Below are 20895 nucleotides of genomic sequence, written 5' to 3'. Positions count from 1 at the left end.
TGCCATGAATAGAAAAGTCCATGTCGAATACATAAAAAAGCAGTGATCACTGAAATACACTTGTCATATTGCTGTTGAAAACTTCAAGTCCTCAAAAGAACCAACAGAAGAAATCAAACGATATATTGGTATTTTTGAAGACGCGTCAGTTCTTCTAGATATCCGTGTCAGTCCATCACTGAATCATCTCGGTAGAGAGCGGCGCTTAATTATTCAATTACTTCCATACATTCGCATCCATCGGAAAAATCGAGATTATCAAAGTTATTACTGACGGCGGGGGCATTATTCGTGACGAGTAGAAGAAAAAGTTATTTCCGGTAGTATACGATTCCGTATTAGCTGTCAGTCTTGAGTGTGGGATTTGTGCTTCTGGTGTTTGTGATCCACGCCGTTCCCCATTGATGAGACATCATCCAGAAATCATAGACGAATGCATCCAAGGAAGATAGCGGAGAAAGGAAGTGCATTCATCACGTCGAGTTATTCAGATATTTGAGAATTCGCAGTGTTCAGTATTGGAGTGACGAAATAAAGGTTATGACAAAAAGTGATCGAATGTAATGGAAATATCGATTGAAGAACAGTTCTTTTTCTTCCAATATAAGGCAGTTTATTTAATTTTTTTTAAAAGACTGCTCAGAAATCATCAGATGAATTTTCAATGAGCAAGTATTCATTACAGCCGAAATTCGTATTTCAAAACCAAAGGCCCGCGAAAGAACCGATTAAACGAAGAAAACAACACTAACATGGTCTTTTTGAGGCCTTAAGATATATATACATGAATGTCTGATGAATTTTTTAATAAATTGTTTTCCGAAAAAACTGGGTTCTGTCTTTTATGGATATTCGCCTATCTAGAATCTTGGAATGTGCACCAATATCTGTTTGCTCCAAAGAGGTCTCTCCCCCACAATGAGTTCATCGTGCGATAGTGCTTTCCACTTATAATTCAATCAGGACCATTTCAGAGCAGGTAATCAATTTTGAGGTGCCTCCGCTGTCATAATTTGAGTAAAAAAATCAGCAAAAAAGGCCTAAAATAAGTTTTCGCAGATGCTCAATCATTCTGGACCAAAAAAGTCAGCGAACGTATCACTGAAACCTCAATCCTTCTCATCGAATAGATATGGATGTACTCATCTGTGGGTCCAAAATTTAGTTTGTCCAGAAAGCGTGAAGAAATGTTATAAGGATGAATTGCCAATTCCTCATTGTTTGTAATAACCGATAGAAAAAATAACTCAAATTTCTGTTCAATTGATTGACAATAAATATTCTCATATTCACAAGAAGCGATGCCAGCATTTCAGATACTTGAATTTCATAAGATTGATAACATGAAATTGGTCCACCCCGCAATAGAGATTTCAGTCTATTTTTTAACTCCTCCGGTTCTAGATCAAGGTAAGACATTCACTCTGCGTCATGCTGGGAATCAAGTTCATGTGCTTCGCAGGCAAAAAATGGAAAGAGATTGTGCAAATGCTAAATTCTTATTATTCCTAATTATGAATGGACTCGTTCTGTAGTTTCTTGCCATGAATAGAAAAGTCCATGTCGAATACATAAAAAAGCAGTGATCACTGAAATACACTTGTCATATTGCTGTTGAAAACTTCAAGTCCTCAAAAGAACCAACAGAAGAAATCAAACGATATATTGGTATTTTTGAAGACGCGTCAGTTCTTCTAGATATCCGTGTCAGTCCATCACTGAATCATCTCGGTAGAGAGCGGCGCTTAATTATCCAATTACTTCCATACATTCGCATCCATCGAAAAAATCGAGATTATCAAAGTTATTACTGACGGCGGGGGCTTTTTTCGTGACGAGTAGAAGAAAAAGTTATTTCCGGTAGTATACGATTCCGTATTAGCTGTCAGTCTTGAGTGTGGGATTTGTGCTTCTGGTGTTTGTGATCCACGCCGTTCCCCATTGATGAGACATCATCCAGAAATCATAGACGAATGCATCCAAGGAAGATAGCGGAGAAAGGAAGTGCATTCATCACGTCGAGTTATTCAGATATTTGAGAATTCGCAGTGTTCAGTATTGGAGTGACGAAATAAAGGTTATGACAAAAAGTGATCGAATGTAATGGAAATATCGATTGAAGAACAGTTCTTTTTCTTCCAATATAAGGCAGTTTATTTAATTTTTTTTAAAAGACTGCTCAGAAATCATCAGATGAATTTTCAATGAGCAAGTATTCATTACAGCCGAAATTCGTATTTCAAAACCAAAGGCCCGCGAAAGAACCGATTAAACGAAGAAAACAACACTAACATGGTCTTTTTGAGGCCTTAAGATATATATACATGAATGTCTGATGAATTTTTTAATAAATTGTTTTCCGAAAAAACTGGGTTCTGTCTTTTATGGATATTCGCCTATCTAGAATCTTGGAATGTGCACCAATATCTGTTTGCTCCAAAGAGGTCTCTCCCCCACAATGAGTTCATCGTGCGATAGTGCTTTCCACTTATAATTCAATCAGGACCATTTCAGAGCAGGTAATCAATTTTGAGGTGCCTCCGCTGTCATAATTTGAGTAAAAAAATCAGCAAAAAAGGCCTAAAATAAGTTTTCGGAGATGCTCAATCATTCTGGACCAAAAAGTCAGCGAACGTATCACTGAAACCTCAATCCTTCTCATCGAATAGATATGGATGTACTCATCTGTGGGTCCAAAATTTAGTTTGTCCAGAAAGCGTGAAGAAATGTTATAAGGATGAATTGCCAATTCCTCATTGTTTGTAATAACCGATAGAAAAAATAACTCAAATTTCTGTTCAATTGATTGACAATAAATATTCTCATATTCACAAGAAGCGATGCCAGCATTTCAGATACTTGAATTTCATAAGATTGATAACATGAAATTGGTTCACCCCGCAATAGAGATTTCAGTCTATTTTTTAACTCCTCCGGTTCTAGATCAAGGTAAGACATTCACTCTGCGTCATGCTGGGAATCAAGTTCATGTGCTTCGCAGGCAAAAAATGGAAAGAGATTGTGCAAATGCTAAATTCTTATTATTCCTAATTATGAATGGACTCGTTCTGTAGTTTCTTGCCATGAATAGAAAAGTCCATGTCGAATACATAAAAAAGCAGTGATCACTGAAATACACTTGTCATATTGCTGTTGAAAACTTCAAGTCCTCAAAAGAACCAACAGAAGAAATCAAACGATATATTGGTATTTTTGAAGACGCGTCAGTTCTTCTAGATATCCGTGTCAGTCCATCACTGAATCATCTCGGTAGAGAGCGGCGCTTAATTATTCAATTACTTCCATACATTCGCATCCATCGGAAAAATCGAGATTATCAAAGTTATTACTGACGGCGGGGGCATTATTCGTGACGAGTAGAAGAAAAAGTTATTTCCGGTAGTATACGATTCCGTATTAGCTGTCAGTCTTGAGTGTGGGATTTGTGCTTCTGGTGTTTGTGATCCACGCCGTTCCCCATTGATGAGACATCATCCAGAAATCATAGACGAATGCATCCAAGGAAGATAGCGGAGAAAGGAAGTGCATTCATCACGTCGAGTTATTCAGATATTTGAGAATTCGCAGTGTTCAGTATTGGAGTGACGAAATAAAGGTTATGACAAAAAGTGATCGAATGTAATGGAAATATCGATTGAAGAACAGTTCTTTTTCTTCCAATATAAGGCAGTTTATTTAATTTTTTTTAAAAGACTGCTCAGAAATCATCAGATGAATTTTCAATGAGCAAGTATTCATTACAGCCGAAATTCGTATTTCAAAACCAAAGGCCCGCGAAAGAACCGATTAAACGAAGAAAACAACACTAACATGGTCTTTTTGAGGCCTTAAGATATATATACATGAATGTCTGATGAATTTTTTAATAAATTGTTTTCCGAAAAAACTGGGTTCTGTCTTTTATGGATATTCGCCTATCTAGAATCTTGGAATGTGCACCAATATCTGTTTGCTCCAAAGAGGTCTCTCCCCCACAATGAGTTCATCGTGCGATAGTGCTTTCCACTTATAATTCAATCAGGACCATTTCAGAGCAGGTAATCAATTTTGAGGTGCCTCCGCTGTCATAATTTGAGTAAAAAAATCAGCAAAAAAGGCCTAAAATAAGTTTTCGCAGATGCTCAATCATTCTGGACCAAAAAAGTCAGCGAACGTATCACTGAAACCTCAATCCTTCTCATCGAATAGATATGGATGTACTCATCTGTGGGTCCAAAATTTAGTTTGTCCAGAAAGCGTGAAGAAATGTTATAAGGATGAATTGCCAATTCCTCATTGTTTGTAATAACCGATAGAAAAAATAACTCAAATTTCTGTTCAATTGATTGACAATAAATATTCTCATATTCACAAGAAGCGATGCCAGCATTTCAGATACTTGAATTTCATAAGATTGATAACATGAAATTGGTCCACCCCGCAATAGAGATTTCAGTCTATTTTTTAACTCCTCCGGTTCTAGATCAAGGTAAGACATTCACTCTGCGTCATGCTGGGAATCAAGTTCATGTGCTTCGCAGGCAAAAAATGGAAAGAGATTGTGCAAATGCTAAATTCTTATTATTCCTAATTATGAATGGACTCGTTCTGTAGTTTCTTGCCATGAATAGAAAAGTCCATGTCGAATACATAAAAAAGCAGTGATCACTGAAATACACTTGTCATATTGCTGTTGAAAACTTCAAGTCCTCAAAAGAACCAACAGAAGAAATCAAACGATATATTGGTATTTTTGAAGACGCGTCAGTTCTTCTAGATATCCGTGTCAGTCCATCACTGAATCATCTCGGTAGAGAGCGGCGCTTAATTATCCAATTACTTCCATACATTCGCATCCATCGAAAAAATCGAGATTATCAAAGTTATTACTGACGGCGGGGGCTTTTTTCGTGACGAGTAGAAGAAAAAGTTATTTCCGGTAGTATACGATTCCGTATTAGCTGTCAGTCTTGAGTGTGGGATTTGTGCTTCTGGTGTTTGTGATCCACGCCGTTCCCCATTGATGAGACATCATCCAGAAATCATAGACGAATGCATCCAAGGAAGATAGCGGAGAAAGGAAGTGCATTCATCACGTCGAGTTATTCAGATATTTGAGAATTCGCAGTGTTCAGTATTGGAGTGACGAAATAAAGGTTATGACAAAAAGTGATCGAATGTAATGGAAATATCGATTGAAGAACAGTTCTTTTTCTTCCAATATAAGGCAGTTTATTTAATTTTTTTTAAAAGACTGCTCAGAAATCATCAGATGAATTTTCAATGAGCAAGTATTCATTACAGCCGAAATTCGTATTTCAAAACCAAAGGCCCGCGAAAGAACCGATTAAACGAAGAAAACAACACTAACATGGTCTTTTTGAGGCCTTAAGATATATATACATGAATGTCTGATGAATTTTTTAATAAATTGTTTTCCGAAAAAACTGGGTTCTGTCTTTTATGGATATTCGCCTATCTAGAATCTTGGAATGTGCACCAATATCTGTTTGCTCCAAAGAGGTCTCTCCCCCACAATGAGTTCATCGTGCGATAGTGCTTTCCACTTATAATTCAATCAGGACCATTTCAGAGCAGGTAATCAATTTTGAGGTGCCTCCGCTGTCATAATTTGAGTAAAAAAATCAGCAAAAAAGGCCTAAAATAAGTTTTCGGAGATGCTCAATCATTCTGGACAAAAAAGTCAGCGAACGTATCACTGAAACCTCAATCCTTCTCATCGAATAGATATGGATGTACTCATCTGTGGGTCCAAAATTTAGTTTGTCCAGAAAGCGTGAAGAAATGTTATAAGGATGAATTGCCAATTCCTCATTGTTTGTAATAACCGATAGAAAAAATAACTCAAATTTCTGTTCAATTGATTGACAATAAATATTCTCATATTCACAAGAAGCGATGCCAGCATTTCAGATACTTGAATTTCATAAGATTGATAACATGAAATTGGTCCACCCCGCAATAGAGATTTCAGTCTATTTTTTAACTCCTCCGGTTCTAGATCAAGGTAAGACATTCACTCTGCGTCATGCTGGGAATCAAGTTCATGTGCTTCGCAGGCAAAAAATGGAAAGAGATTGTGCAAATGCTAAATTCTTATTATTCCTAATTATGAATGGACTCGTTCTGTAGTTTCTTGCCATGAATAGAAAAGTCCATGTCGAATACATAAAAAAGCAGTGATCACTGAAATACACTTGTCATATTGCTGTTGAAAACTTCAAGTCCTCAAAAGAACCAACAGAAGAAATCAAACGATATATTGGTATTTTTGAAGACGCGTCAGTTCTTCTAGATATCCGTGTCAGTCCATCACTGAATCATCTCGGTAGAGAGCGGCGCTTAATTATTCAATTACTTCCATACATTCGCATCCATCGGAAAAATCGAGATTATCAAAGTTATTACTGACGGCGGGGGCATTATTCGTGACGAGTAGAAGAAAAAGTTATTTCCGGTAGTATACGATTCCGTATTAGCTGTCAGTCTTGAGTGTGGGATTTGTGCTTCTGGTGTTTGTGATCCACGCCGTTCCCCATTGATGAGACATCATCCAGAAATCATAGACGAATGCATCCAAGGAAGATAGCGGAGAAAGGAAGTGCATTCATCACGTCGAGTTATTCAGATATTTGAGAATTCGCAGTGTTCAGTATTGGAGTGACGAAATAAAGGTTATGACAAAAAGTGATCGAATGTAATGGAAATATCGATTGAAGAACAGTTCTTTTTCTTCCAATATAAGGCAGTTTATTTAATTTTTTTTAAAAGACTGCTCAGAAATCATCAGATGAATTTTCAATGAGCAAGTATTCATTACAGCCGAAATTCGTATTTCAAAACCAAAGGCCCGCGAAAGAACCGATTAAACGAAGAAAACAACACTAACATGGTCTTTTTGAGGCCTTAAGATATATATACATGAATGTCTGATGAATTTTTTAATAAATTGTTTTCCGAAAAAACTGGGTTCTGTCTTTTATGGATATTCGCCTATCTAGAATCTTGGAATGTGCACCAATATCTGTTTGCTCCAAAGAGGTCTCTCCCCCACAATGAGTTCATCGTGCGATAGTGCTTTCCACTTATAATTCAATCAGGACCATTTCAGAGCAGGTAATCAATTTTGAGGTGCCTCCGCTGTCATAATTTGAGTAAAAAAATCAGCAAAAAAGGCCTAAAATAAGTTTTCGCAGATGCTCAATCATTCTGGACCAAAAAAGTCAGCGAACGTATCACTGAAACCTCAATCCTTCTCATCGAATAGATATGGATGTACTCATCTGTGGGTCCAAAATTTAGTTTGTCCAAAAAGCGTGAAGAAATGTTATAAGGATGAATTGCCAATTCCTCATTGTTTGTAATAACCGATAGAAAAAATAACTCAAATTTCTGTTCAATTGATTGACAATAAATATTCTCATATTCACAAGAAGCGATGCCAGCATTTCAGATACTTGAATTTCATAAGATTGATAACATGAAATTGGTTCACCTCGCAATAGAGATTTCAGTCTATTTTTTAACTCCTCCGGTTCTAGATCAAGGTAAGACATTCACTCTGCGTCATGCTGGGAATCAAGTTCATGTGCTTCGCAGGCAAAAAATGGAAAGAGATTGTGCAAATGCTAAATTCTTATTATTCCTAATTATGAATGGACTCGTTCTGTAGTTTCTTGCCATGAATAGAAAAGTCCATGTCGAATACATAAAAAAGCAGTGATCACTGAAATACACTTGTTATATTGCTGTTGAAAACTTCAAGTCCTCAAAAGAACCAACAGAAGAAATCAAACGATATATTGGTATTTTTGAAGACGCGTCAGTTCTTCTAGATATCCGTGTCAGTCCATCACTGAATCATCTCGGTAGAGAGCGGCGCTTAATTATTCAATTACTTCCATACATTCGCATCCATCGGAAAAATCGAGATTATCAAAGTTATTACTGACGGCGGGGGCATTATTCGTGACGAGTAGAAGAAAAAGTTATCAATTCTTCTCATCTACTAGATATGGATGTCCTTATGCGTGGGCAAAAAATTTTGTTTGTCCAGAAAGATTGTAAGAAATAATTACGATAAATTGGTAATGCTCAAATGTTTTTACAACCAACATGAGGGATATCACGAGTTCCATTCGGAATAAGAACTAACCTATACTATTATTAAGAACATTAAATTAATAATGAATCGCATTTCAACAAACTTTTAACGAGATTATGTCGTGCCATTTCGTTTTTTTATGATTGATTCTTTATTGAATGAATAGTGATGGGCCGGACAAGTACTTTTAACACATATTTAAACATAATTTGTATCGATCCAATCGACGTCGAATTTTGTGAATAATACCAGAGGATCCTGAAAGTCTGAGAAGAATCGATTTTCTTATAAGTCTCTGCCACCGTAGAGTAAGAAATGACTAGCTTGATATCATAAATTTTATTGCTGCACGTAATTCAAATGGTAATTTTTTTCAATTCATTAGAAAATACTTGGCCTCGAATTGATATAATAAATTTTAATGTTGCACGTAAATTAGATGGAATTTTTTTCAATTGATTTAGCTGTTCGAATCAAATAAGAAGAATGAGGCATCGGTTTCTAAAATGATTTCAAGGGCGATTTTTCGGTTTATTATTTTTTACTTGTTATTTGATTCTTTTGACACTTTAAAAAATAGATGCAGATTAGTTTTTTTTTAATATAACGTTTTTTCAAGATTTGTAAAATTTTTTTCGAATTGTTCTGTTTTTTTTTTTATGAAATAATTTCTTTTACAATTTAAAAAAAATTTTGTTTAAATTTTTTTTTATGGGTGGAATTATCAGCAAACGAGGGACCATCAATGTACTTGTCCCAACCTTTTTTTTCCCTAGGGGAAGTTTATGGTTTGATATCACGTCTTTTTTCTCAAAAGATCCTTATTTATGTTCAGATGACTATAAGATTTTAGTTTAAATTTTTATGAATTGTTTATAATTTTCGGCGTATAACATTGGTTTTCACGAAAAAAGACCTATTTTCTGTCGAAATTGTACTGAAAACGTTTCAATAGAGGTTTATTCTTGGACTTTGGTGATTTTTCTCCTTGTCTTCTAATATGTTTCATCCATTGGGAACTCAAGAGCATGGAGCAATGCGTGTTGCGGGCTGAGATATGATTTTCGGCTGATAACGTTAGGAAAAAGAAAGGAAAAGAGGAAAAATAGATCAAATTCAAGACACAACAAATCCAACAGAATTGGCCCTTTTTAAATGTTGCTTTTGCATTCTGAATCTAGACGTTTTCGTGTCATTCAAAACGTGTCCCTGTTGAAATATATTTCCAAAGTTTGCAAGTGGCCGCTGAGATCCAATTATCTACAGTTTGATAGTTGCTGAAAAAAGGCACCCGGAAACATTTATTATGTCAGAACTCAAAGAAGCAAAAAAAACTGAGCGTACTTAATTCAACAGAGCAACGGAATTCAAAGACGTTTAAGGTATCTGCATTGGTTTTGGAGAAAAACAATTTCAGGAGAATTCAGGAATGAATTTAAAAGTTAAAAAACTCAGAATAAAATAGAAAACGGAAAATTTAGGAATTTAGAAAAGCTGAAGACGTTTGTGATGAATTTTTGAGATTACATGTTACGGTTGGAGTAAAAAATTTAAATGATTGGCACACATGCTGCGACACAAAAATATGAAAGTTTGGAGGTATTCGCTTCATACCGCAGTAATACAAACTTCAATAGTATTTAAAAAGAAATACTTTAAAACTTACTAAACCAAGTTCTATTACTCATTCTCATAATCAAAGATAGGGGGTGATACTTAACACACATATTTATGCACAGAAATTTCAAAGTTCGCAGGAATCTGCTGCGATTCAATGTATCTGCGCAATGAGTTTGGAAAACAGCAATTTTAAATCAAATTTCAATGCATAAATGAGCAACTGAAGACTTTTATAATGAATTTTTCACTTCATATTCATGTTAAGGTGAGAGTTAAAAAGTAAAATGAATGGCACAGTATATTAATTTTATAATTCGCAGATTTTTGCTGTATTTCAATAATCCAAATCTATAGTATTATAGAGAAAAGTTGGCAAAAGTCATGATGTTACGTTGAAATGACATAGCGAACATTGAATTCAGAAATTCTGTACGTTCCCATGGATGTTAGCAGGCATTATATTTGATCGCATCCAAAACTGAGCAACTGTACACTTATCGTAATGAATGTTTTCACCAATAATTCCACATTTGCAGTTTGCAGAATAGGAATACTCAACATACACGTTATTTCATAAGTATTGTTGTCAAAATTTGTGTTTGCCTACTGCATTCCAAAGATTCGACTTTTCATATGATCAGCAAACAAAGCATCCAAAGACTTTTTGGAATAAGTTTCAAAATTTGTTACTCGACAGACCAGGTGGAAAAAGAATAACTACACTTATATCAAGACCAGAAACTGTTTTGAGAATCTGATGTACAAAATGTGAGATTGATGATCATAGCTGGAAACCTCTTAAATCACATTACCACAATCAGCATGAAGAAATAGTAGATAATCATAGGACACATATTAGGCAATTAATTAATGATATGTATCGATCCGCTGCAAACCGATGGAGTGAAAACAAGGATCGGAGAGGGCAGAGCCAAACTGAATATGAAGCAAAATATGGGAAACATGAGAAATAAATTAGAAAACATTTATTCAATTAAAGTTTACAACATCATTCTAACAGTTCTGTGTGTTTTTGTTATATTTATATATATACGGGCAATGGTTCTTTTGGCGACCTTGTTTTGCTGTTTTTTTTTATCGCGTTTATAGAAGCATAATAACGTTATAAATGAATGTATACTTCCAAATTTGATATAAGACGTCCATTTATCATAGTATATGCTGTTGTGTGTAACTGGGTGGTTTTGAAGGCATTACTTTCTCTTACAGAAAGGAGTTTTCGAGGACCGATTTTCATACCAATAGTATATAATTGACTGCCTGAGCATACAACGTTGGGAATGCACAGGACCTCTAAAACACTCAATTGCAGTCGTTTTTCTTCTATTAGTTGATTTGCAGTAATTAATAGGATTTGAAATGATATTCTTCGTTAACTATTGACTATCAACTGATTGTGCACTCACGTGATTCCCCACAACAAGTCTAAAAAAATTTACACGTATCTGGGAAAATAAAATTAATGAAAAATAGAAAATTCGATCGAAAGAATTTGGGTCTATGCAGCACAGTTTCTGAACACTGAGAGAGTTGGGACTGTAAAAATATTGTCGTAATATCGAAAAACTTTGGTATGATAGGGAGGCTTACATGGGAAAGCCGTAATAGACAACGATGTCCATCGGTTTGTGATGCTGGCTCCACTGATTGCGGATGTGCGAATCATTGTCAAATATATGAGGAAAGAGTAAAAATAAATTCGAGGTTCGATATCCCTCATGTTGGTTGTAAAAACATTTGAGCATTACCAATTTATCGTAATTATTTCTTACAATCTTTCTGGACAAACAAAATTTTTTGCCCACGCATAAGGACATCCATATCTAGTAGATGAGAAGAATTGATAACTTTTTCTTCTACTCGTCACGAATAATGCCCCCGCCGTCAGTAATAACTTTGATAATCTCGATTTTTCCGATGGATGCGAATGTATGGAAGTAATTGAATAATTAAGCGCCGCTCTCTACCGAGATGATTCAGTGATGGACTGACACGGATATCTAGAAGAACTGACGCGTCTTCAAAAATACCAATATATCGTTTGATTTCTTCTGTTGGTTCTTTTGAGGACTTGAAGTTTTCAACAGCAATATAACAAGTGTATTTCAGTGATCACTGCTTTTTTATGTATTCGACATGGACTTTTCTATTCATGGCAAGAAACTACAGAACGAGTCCATTCATAATTAGGAATAATAAGAATTTAGCATTTGCACAATCTCTTTCCATTTTTTGCCTGCGAAGCACATGAACTTGATTCCCAGCATGACGCAGAGTGAATGTCTTACCTTGATCTAGAACCGGAGGAGTTAAAAAATAGACTGAAATCTCTATTGCGAGGTGAACCAATTTCATGTTATCAATCTTATGAAATTCAAGTATCTGAAATGCTGGCATCGCTTCTTGTGAATATGAGAATATTTATTGTCAATCAATTGAACAGAAATTTGAGTTATTTTTTCTATCGGTTATTACAAACAATGAGGAATTGGCAATTCATCCTTATAACATTTCTTCACGCTTTCTGGACAAACTAAATTTTGGACCCACAGATGAGTACATCCATATCTATTCGATGAGAAGGATTGAGGTTTCAGTGATACGTTCGCTGACTTTTTTGGTCCAGAATGATTGAGCATCTGCGAAAACTTATTTTAGGCCTTTTTTGCTGATTTTTTTACTCAAATTATGACAGCGGAGGCACCTCAAAATTGATTACCTGCTCTGAAATGGTCCTGATTGAATTATAAGTGGAAAGCACTATCGCACGATGAACTCATTGTGGGGGAGAGACCTCTTTGGAGCAAACAGATATTGGTGCACATTCCAAGATTCTAGATAGGCGAATATCCATAAAAGACAGAACCCAGTTTTTTCGGAAAACAATTTATTAAAAAATTCATCAGACATTCATGTATATATATCTTAAGGCCTCAAAAAGACCATGTTAGTGTTGTTTTCTTCGTTTAATCGGTTCTTTCGCGGGCCTTTGGTTTTGAAATACGAATTTCGGCTGTAATGAATACTTGCTCATTGAAAATTCATCTGATGATTTCTGAGCAGTCTTTTAAAAAAAATTAAATAAACTGCCTTATATTGGAAGAAAAAGAACTGTTCTTCAATCGATATTTCCATTACATTCGATCACTTTTTGTCATAACCTTTATTTCGTCACTCCAATACTGAACACTGCGAATTCTCAAATATCTGAATAACTCGACGTGATGAATGCACTTCCTTTCTCCGCTATCTTCCTTGGATGCATTCGTCTATGATTTCTGGATGATGTCTCATCAATGGGGAACGGCGTGGATCACAAACACCAGAAGCACAAATCCCACACTCAAGACTGACAGCTAATACGGAATCGTATACTACCGGAAATAACTTTTTCTTCTACTCGTCACGAATAATGCCCCCGCCGTCAGTAATAACTTTGATAATCTCGATTTTTCCGATGGATGCGAATGTATGGAAGTAATTGAATATTTAAGCGCCGCTCTCTACCGAGATGATTCAGTGATGGACTGACACGGATATCTAGAAGAACTGACGCGTCTTCAAAAATACCAATATATCGTTTGATTTCTTCTGTTGGTTCTTTTGAGGACTTGAAGTTTTCAACAGCAATATGACAAGTGTATTTCAGTGATCACTGCTTTTTTATGTATTCGACATGGACTTTTCTATTCATGGCAAGAAACTACAGAACGAGTCCATTCATAATTAGGAATAATAAGAATTTAGCATTTGCACAATCTCTTTCCATTTTTTGCCTGCGAAGCACATGAACTTGATTCCCAGCATGACGCAGAGTGAATGTCTTACCTTGATCTAGAACCGGAGGAGTTAAAAAATAGACTGAAATCTCTATTGCGGGGTGAACCAATTTCATGTTATCAATCTTATGAAATTCAAGTATCTGAAATGCTGGCATCGCTTCTTGTGAATATGAGAATATTTATTGTCAATCAATTGAATAGAAATTTGAGTTATTTTTTCTATCGGTTATTACAAACAATGAGGAATTGGCAATTCATCCTTATAACATTTCTTCACGCTTTCTGGACAAACTAAATTTTGGACCCACAGATGAGTACATCCATATCTATTCGATGAGAAGGATTGAGGTTTCAGTGATACGTTCGCTGACTTTTTTGGTCCAGAATGATTGAGCATCTGCGAAAACTTATTTTAGGCCTTTTTTGCTGATTTTTTTACTCAAATTATGACAGCGGAGGCACCTCAAAATTGATTACCTGCTCTGAAATGGTCCTGATTGAATTATAAGTGGAAAGCACTATCGCACGATGAACTCATTGTGGGGGAGAGACCTCTTTGGAGCAAACAGATATTGGTGCACATTCCAAGATTCTAGATAGGCGAATATCCATAAAAGACAGAACCCAGTTTTTTCGGAAAACAATTTATTAAAAAATTCATCAGACATTCATGTATATATATCTTAAGGCCTCAAAAAGACCATGTTAGTGTTGTTTTCTTCGTTTAATCGGTTCTTTCGCGGGCCTTTGGTTTTGAAATACGAATTTCGGCTGTAATGAATACTTGCTCATTGAAAATTCATCTGATGATTTCTGAGCAGTCTTTTAAAAAAAATTAAATAAACTGCCTTATATTGGAAGAAAAAGAACTGTTCTTCAATCGATATTTCCATTACATTCGATCACTTTTTGTCATAACCTTTATTTCGTCACTCCAATACTGAACACTGCGAATTCTCAAATATCTGAATAACTCGACGTGATGAATGCACTTCCTTTCTCCGCTATCTTCCTTGGATGCATTCGTCTATGATTTCTGGATGATGTCTCATCAATGGGGAACGGCGTGGATCACAAACACCAGAAGCACAAATCCCACACTCAAGACTGACAGCTAATACGGAATCGTATACTACCGGAAATAACTTTTTCTTCTACTCGTCACGAATAATGCCCCCGCCGTCAGTAATAACTTTGATAATCTCGATTTTTCCGATGGATGCGAATGTATGGAAGTAATTGAATAATTAAGCGCCGCTCTCTACCGAGATGATTCAGTGATGGACTGACACGGATATCTAGAAGAACTGACGCGTCTTCAAAAATACCAATATATCGTTTGATTTCTTCTGTTGGTTCTTTTGAGGACTTGAAGTTTTCAACAGCAATATGACAAGTGTATTTCAGTGATCACTGCTTTTTTATGTATTCGACATGGACTTTTCTATTCATGGCAAGAAACTACAGAACGAGTCCATTCATAATTAGGAATAATAAGAATTTAGCATTTGCACAATCTCTTTCCATTTTTTGCCTGCGAAGCACATGAACTTGATTCCCAGCATGACGCAGAGTGAATGTCTTACCTTGATCTAGAACCGGAGGAGTTAAAAAATAGACTGAAATCTCTATTGCGGGGTGAACCAATTTCATGTTATCAATCTTATGAAATTCAAGTATCTGAAATGCTGGCATCGCTTCTTGTGAATATGAGAATATTTATTGTCAATCAATTGAACAGAAATTTGAGTTATTTTTTCTATCGGTTATTACAAACAATGAGGAATTGGCAATTCATCCTTATAACATTTCTTCACGCTTTCTGGACAAACTAAATTTTGGACCCACAGATGAGTACATCCATATCTATTCGATGAGAAGGATTGAGGTTTCAGTGATACGTTCGCTGACTTTTTTGGTCCAGAATGATTGAGCATCTGCGAAAACTTATTTTAGGCCTTTTTTGCTGATTTTTTTACTCAAATTATGACAGCGGAGGCACCTCAAAATTGATTACCAGCTCTGAAATGGTCCTGATTGAATTATAAGTGGAAAGCACTATCGCACGATGAACTCATTGTGGGGGAGAGACCTCTTTGGAGCAAACAGATATTGGTGCACATTCCAAGATTCTAGATAGGCGAATATCCATAAAAGACAGAACCCAGTTTTTTCGGAAAACAATTTATTAAAAAATTCATCAGACATTCATGTATATATATCTTAAGGCCTCAAAAAGACCATGTTAGTGTTGTTTTCTTCGTTTAATCGGTTCTTTCGCGGGCCTTTGGTTTTGAAATACGAATTTCGGCTGTAATGAATACTTGCTCATTGAAAATTCATCTGATGATTTCTGAGCAGTCTTTTAAAAAAAATTAAATAAACTGCCTTATATTGGAAGAAAAAGAACTGTTCTTCAATCGATATTTCCATTACATTCGATCACTTTTTGTCATAACCTTTATTTCGTCACTCCAATACTGAACACTGCGAATTCTCAAATATCTGAATAACTCGACGTGATGAATGCGCTTCCTTTCTCCGCTATCTTCCTTGGATGCATTCGTCTATGATTTCTGGATGATGTCTCATCAATGGGGAACGGCGTGGATCACAAACACCAGAAGCACAAATCCCACACTCAAGACTGACAGCTAATACGGAATCGTATACTACCGGAAATAACTTTTTCTTCTACTCGTCACGAATAATGCCCCCGCCGTCAGTAATAACTTTGATAATCTCGATTTTTCCGATGGATGCGAATGTATGGAAGTAATTGAATATTTAAGCGCCGCTCTCTACCGAGATGATTCAGTGATGGACTGACACGGATATCTAGAAGAACTGACGCGTCTTCAAAAATACCAATATATCGTTTGATTTCTTCTGTTGGTTCTTTTGAGGACTTGAAGTTTTCAACAGCAATATGACAAGTGTATTTCAGTGATCACTGCTTTTTTATGTATTCGACATGGACTTTTCTATTCATGGCAAGAAACTACAGAACGAGTCCATTCATAATTAGGAATAATAAGAATTTAGCATTTGCACAATCTCTTTCCATTTTTTGCCTGCGAAGCACATGAACTTGATTCCCAGCATGACGCAGAGTGAATGTCTTACCTTGATCTAGAACCGGAGGAGTTAAAAAATAGACTGAAATCTCTATTGCGGGGTGAACCAATTTCATGTTATCAATCTTATGAAATTCAAGTATCTGAAATGCTGGCATCGCTTCTTGTGAATATGAGAATATTTATTGTCAATCAATTGAATAGAAATTTGAGTTATTTTTTCTATCGGTTATTACAAACAATGAGGAATTGGCAATTCATCCTTATAACATTTCTTCACGCTTTCTGGACAAACTAAATTTTGGACCCACAGATGAGTACATCCATATCTATTCGATGAGAAGGATTGAGGTTTCAGTGATACGTTCGCTGACTTTTTTGGTCCAGAATGATTGAGCATCTGCGAAAACTTATTTTAGGCCTTTTTTGCTGATTTTTTTACTCAAATTATGACAGCGGAGGCACCTCAAAATTGATTACCTGCTCTGAAATGGTCCTGATTGAATTATAAGTGGAAAGCACTATCGCACGATGAACTCATTGTGGGGGAGAGACCTCTTTGGAGCAAACAGATATTGGTGCACATTCCAAGATTCTAGATAGGCGAATATCCATAAAAGACAGAACCCAGTTTTTTCGGAAAACAATTTATTAAAAAATTCATCAGACATTCATGTATATATATCTTAAGGCCTCAAAAAGACCATGTTAGTGTTGTTTTCTTCGTTTAATCGGTTCTTTCGCGGGCCTTTGGTTTTGAAATACGAATTTCGGCTGTAATGAATACTTGCTCATTGAAAATTCATCTGATGATTTCTGAGCAGTCTTTTAAAAAAAATTAAATAAACTGCCTTATATTGGAAGAAAAAGAACTGTTCTTCAATCGATATTTCCATTACATTCGATCACTTTTTGTCATAACCTTTATTTCGTCACTCCAATACTGAACACTGCGAATTCTCAAATATCTGAATAACTCGACGTGATGAATGCACTTCCTTTCTCCGCTATCTTCCTTGGATGCATTCGTCTATGATTTCTGGATGATGTCTCATCAATGGGGAACGGCGTGGATCACAAACACCAGAAGCACAAATCCCACACTCAAGACTGACAGCTAATACGGAATCGTATACTACCGGAAATAACTTTTTCTTCTACTCGTCACGAATAATGCCCCCGCCGTCAGTAATAACTTTGATAATCTCGATTTTTCCGATGGATGCGAATGTATGGAAGTAATTGAATAATTAAGCGCCGCTCTCTACCGAGATGATTCAGTGATGGACTGACACGGATATCTAGAAGAACTGACGCGTCTTCAAAAATACCAATATATCGTTTGATTTCTTCTGTTGGTTCTTTTGAGGACTTGAAGTTTTCAACAGCAATATGACAAGTGTATTTCAGTGATCACTGCTTTTTTATGTATTCGACATGGACTTTTCTATTCATGGCAAGAAACTACAGAACGAGTCCATTCATAATTAGGAATAATAAGAATTTAGCATTTGCACAATCTCTTTCCATTTTTTGCCTGCGAAGCACATGAACTTGATTCCCAGCATGACGCAGAGTGAATGTCTTACCTTGATCTAGAACCGGAGGAGTTAAAAAATAGACTGAAATCTCTATTGCGGGGTGAACCAATTTCATGTTATCAATCTTATGAAATTCAAGTATCTGAAATGCTGGCATCGCTTCTTGTGAATATGAGAATATTTATTGTCAATCAATTGAACAGAAATTTGAGTTATTTTTTCTATCGGTTATTACAAACAATGAGGAATTGGCAATTCATCCTTATAACATTTCTTCACGCTTTCTGGACAAACTAAATTTTGGACCCACAGATGAGTACATCCATATCTATTCGATGAGAAGGATTGAGGTTTCAGTGATACGTTCGCTGACTTTTTTGGTCCAGAATGATTGAGCATCTGCGAAAACTTATTTTAGGCCTTTTTTGCTGATTTTTTTACTCAAATTATGACAGCGGAGGCACCTCAAAATTGATTACCTGCTCTGAAATGGTCCTGATTGAATTATAAGTGGAAAGCACTATCGCACGATGAACTCATTGTGGGGGAGAGACCTCTTTGGAGCAAACAGATATTGGTGCACATTCCAAGATTCTAGATAGGCGAATATCCATAAAAGACAGAACCCAGTTTTTTCGGAAAACAATTTATTAAAAAATTCATCAGACATTCATGTATATATATCTTAAGGCCTCAAAAAGACCATGTTAGTGTTGTTTTCTTCGTTTAATCGGTTCTTTCGCGGGCCTTTGGTTTTGAAATACGAATTTCGGCTGTAATGAATACTTGCTCATTGAAAATTCATCTGATGATTTCTGAGCAGTCTTTTAAAAAAAATTAAATAAACTGCCTTATATTGGAAGAAAAAGAACTGTTCTTCAATCGATATTTCCATTACATTCGATCACTTTTTGTCATAACCTTTATTTCGTCACTCCAATACTGAACACTGCGAATTCTCAAATATCTGAATAACTCGACGTGATGAATGCACTTCCTTTCTCCGCTATCTTCCTTGGATGCATTCGTCTATGATTTCTGGATGATGTCTCATCAATGGGGAACGGCGTGGATCACAAACACCAGAAGCACAAATCCCACACTCAAGACTGACAGCTAATACGGAATCGTATACTACCGGAAATAACTTTTTCTTCTACTCGTCACGAAAAAAGCCCCCGCCGTCAGTAATAACTTTGATAATCTCGATTTTTCCGATGGATGCGAATGTATGGAAGTAATTGGATAATTAAGCGCCGCTCTCTACCGAGATGATTCAGTGATGGACTGACACGGATATCTAGAAGATCTGACGCGTCTTCAAAAATACCAATATATTGTTTGTTTCCTTCTGTTGGTTCTTTTGAGGACTTGAAGTTTTCAACAGCAATATGAAAAGTGTATTTCAGTGATCACTGCTTTTTTATGTTTTCGACATCGACATTTTTATCATCGAGTTACGTTTAACATCGAGTTACGTTTATTAAGACGAATATAGACTACGTTTAGACGGTGCCATTATTCCAGTTTTTACTACATCAGGTGTTACTTAACCGGCGTAAAACCGATAGTAACACCCGATGTAGTAAAATCCGGATTCAAAGCGGTCGTGTAAACGTAGTTAAAGACTGCATTGTACCTACTAATAATCCGTAAATAATTATATTCTTTATTCGTTTCTCAATTAATCTTCTGATCAAGAACGATTGAATTTAATTTTTTTTTAACCACTAAATAATTCCGCTCTGTTTAAGAACGTTGAAGAGGTATTTCACGTAAAATGGAAATGCTGCAGTGAATTCTCTATAAAGGACTTCTATTATTCCATACAAAGAATTGAATAGTACCAAACGTATTAATCGTTTTACCAATGACTTCCGAACAGTCGTCTTTTGATAACGTGATTCCCGTAATTATAAACGCAAAAAAATATTAGGTGAGCTTTTGTATAATTAAAATTAACTCGTTCTGAGGTGTTGCCAAATCTCTAAAAGTTGGCAACACCTGTGAAATCCGGTCGAGCGTATATTCCGGCGCCGTTTCTGCCCACGATGAGTGTTTGTTCGATGTGCATTCCCCGCTGACAGTCTTTCGAGTGCTCGGTAACATTTTATTTCGGCCGTTTCGATGGTGAAAGAAACGACGATGCACATTTTATTGCAACAAAGTGATGATAAAAAGTATGTCGTTCGCAGTCGGAATCGAAAATCGAAGTTGAAATCGGCTCGGGTCGTCGCCCGTTACAGTAAGTTTATTCAACTATCACACAGAATAATGTTACTTACATACCTTCACATGACCCTGATTATTAATGCTAATTTCGTATGATTGCTCATGTTACATTTTACAGATGTTTATTTGTTTCGATTCAGTTTTGATATCAATAAGTCTAGTAGCAGGTTAACTATAGAGATAATTTTAGCGGTTGCTTCGAGGACTTCAGAAAGAGCTCACACATGGAGTGTTAAAAATCTATATATCCTCTTGATTACTTTTTCGCATAGTAATCTTGCGTTAAAGATTTATAAACCCTTCTATAATGTGAAAATTTCAGGGAGCATTTGTTCCTATTTTAATACGACATAATATGACCTGAATCTAATAAATTCATAAGTTTCAACTACACGACTGTTTCGAGGGTTTCTTGGTGTTATCTATTATTTTGTGTTAAAACTTGTACAATATATTATAATTGAAATATTAATATACATAGAATTTTCGTGAAATCT

General features: G+C 35.9%; 1 protein-coding gene across 2 annotated transcripts in view; it reads right to left on the bottom strand.

Moving 5' to 3' along the window:
- Positions 1–20895, bottom strand: part of LOC122406467 (SET and MYND domain-containing protein 4-like) — a 1392500-nt gene that overhangs the window by 555624 nt on the left and 815981 nt on the right. The window lies entirely within an intron of this gene.

This window comes from Venturia canescens, chromosome 2, assembly GCF_019457755.1.
Source record: "Venturia canescens isolate UGA chromosome 2, ASM1945775v1, whole genome shotgun sequence".
NCBI lineage: Eukaryota > Metazoa > Arthropoda > Insecta > Hymenoptera > Ichneumonidae > Venturia > Venturia canescens.
Note: the sequence above shows the minus strand (reverse complement) of the source record. Positions and strands in the feature narration are given on the sequence as shown.